This window comes from Neophocaena asiaeorientalis, unplaced genomic scaffold, assembly GCF_003031525.2.
Source record: "Neophocaena asiaeorientalis asiaeorientalis breed wild unplaced genomic scaffold, Neophocaena_asiaeorientalis_V1.1 scaffold226, whole genome shotgun sequence".
Classification (NCBI taxonomy): domain Eukaryota; kingdom Metazoa; phylum Chordata; class Mammalia; order Artiodactyla; family Phocoenidae; genus Neophocaena; species Neophocaena asiaeorientalis.
In genome coordinates this window covers 9,889,711-9,892,167 of record NW_020173037.1, presented here as the reverse complement: position 1 = coordinate 9,892,167, position 2,457 = coordinate 9,889,711, and positions in this window count along the sequence as shown.

Genomic DNA, 2,457 nt, shown 5'->3' with positions numbered 1-2,457 from the left:
GTTTTCTTATATATATATATATATAGAATATATTATTCCACCTGTAAACAGACAGTTTAACTTTTTCCTTTTCAATTTGGATGCATGTTATTTCTTTTTATTACCTAATTACTTTGGCTAGGACTTCCAATACATTGTTGAATAAAAGTGGTGAGAGTGGGCATCCTTGTCTTATTCCTGACCTTAGAGGAAAAGCTTTCAGATTTTCACCATTGAGTATTACATTAGCTGTGGGCTTGTCATATATGGCCTTTATTGTATTGAGGTACATCCCCTCTATACCCACCTTACTGAGAGTTTTTATCATAAATGGATGTTAAATTTTGCCAAATGCTTTTTCTGCATCCATTAAGATATAACCATATGATTTTTATCCTTCATTTTGTTAAAATAATGTATCAAATTGATTGATTTGTGATGTTGAACCATCCTTGCATCCCTGGAATAAATTCAACTTGATCATGGTGTATGATCCTTTTAATGTGTTGCTGAATTCTCTTTGCTAATATTTTGTTAAGTACTTTTGCATCTATGCTTATCAGGGATATTGGCCTATAATTTATTTCTTTGTAGCGTCCTTATCTGGTTTTTGTATCAGGGTAATGCTGACCTCATAAAATTTGTTTGGAAATGTTCCTTCCTCTTCTAATTTTTGGAAGAGATTGGGAAGGATTTGGCATTAGCTCTTTAAGTGTTTGGTAGAATTCACCAGTAAGCCATCTGGTCCTGGACTTTGTTTGTTGGGAGATTTGTGATTGCTGATTCAGTCTCCTTACTCCTAGTCAATCTGTTCAGATTTTCTATTTCTTCATCATCCAGTCTTTATAGGTTTTCTATTTCTTGGAGTTTATACATTTCTTCTAGGTTGTTCAAGTTTTTGGCATATAACTGGTCATAGTAGTCTCTTATGATCCTTTGTATTTATGTGGCATCAGTTGTAATATCTCCTCCTTTATTTCTGATTTTATTTATTTAAGTCCTCTATCTTTTTTTCTTGGTGATTCTAGTTTAAAGTTTGTGTATTTTGTTTGTCTTTTATAATATAGACGTTTATAGCTATAAATTTCCCTCTCAACACTGCTTTCCCTACATCTGGTAAGATCTTGTATGATGCATCTTTTTTGAATTAATCTCAAAGTATTTAATAATTTTATGTGTGTGATTCTTCCTGGACCCATTGATTATTTAGGAGGGTGTTGTTTAATTTTCACATCTTTGGGAATTTCCCAAATTTATTTCTGATTTTGATTTTAAGTTTATTCTCTTATAGCCATAAGACATTGTATAATTTCAATTATTTTAAATTTACTGAAGCCTATTTTCTGACATAATTTATGTTCTATTTTTGAGAATTTTCCATGTGCACTTGTGAGAGGAATGTGTATTCTGGGATTATTGAGTGGAGTTTTCTATATATGGCTGCAAGTCTATTTGATTATAGATTATATATTCACTTCCAAAGTGATGCAGTTCTCCCCTCAGGTTTTTAAATACCATTTCTATATTTACAACAACAAAATTCATATTCTCCATCTAGAATTTTTCTCTTAATTGTATACCTACAACTTCTTTCCTCACTTACCTATATTGGTTAATGACTACAATCTTCCAGTTACTTGTGTTAAAACTTTGGTATCAATCTTGATTCCTTCCTCTCATATCTGCTGCAACAACAAATTATGTCTACTCTATCTTCAAAATAGATCTGGAATGCAACCCTGTCACAGTTTTTCTCCATGCTATTATCATCTGTCTCGTGGATTATTGCACTGTTTTTTAAATTGGTCTCTTAGCTTCTGCATTGCCCCCATAGTCTACATTCAACATCTATTTGAAATTTTTTTCAGCCCACCTCTGATATTTCACATACCCATTCTTTGCTTTATATGTTTTCTTTAACATTCATTTTTCATGATATCAATATTTTACTTTTTTATTATGTTTATTATCTATTTCCTTCAATAGTATGCGTAATCTATGAGAGCAGGTATTTTTTTCAATCACTTCTCTATCTTCAGTGCCTAACAGAATACCTAGTATAAAGTAGAAGCATAAACAACTCTTGTTTTGAATGAATGATTAAAGAGCTTATAATAATTTGGGGAAATGGGACAGGAGGGAAAGTAAAAGATAGGATGTCCAGGAGATAAGAATTTTTGAGTCGTGAGTATGGAGGAGATGATTAAAACATTTAAATGTATAAATTCTATAAGTTTAGAGGAAAGTCAGCAGATAGGCAGCAAAGAGAATCACTAAATTGTTGGGGGAGAGAGAAGAAACAGCCCAGTTAGTGAGAGATACAGAGAAAAAACTCACAGACATTAATCTGGAAACTCAAAATAAGCTATGTGAAGTACAGTGGGGATTTTGAGGCGTGTCAGGATGAAGAAACTCAATTCCGTTTGTAAAATTATTTAATTGAGCAGTTTCAAGACATTGATGGGTCCATAAATCAGA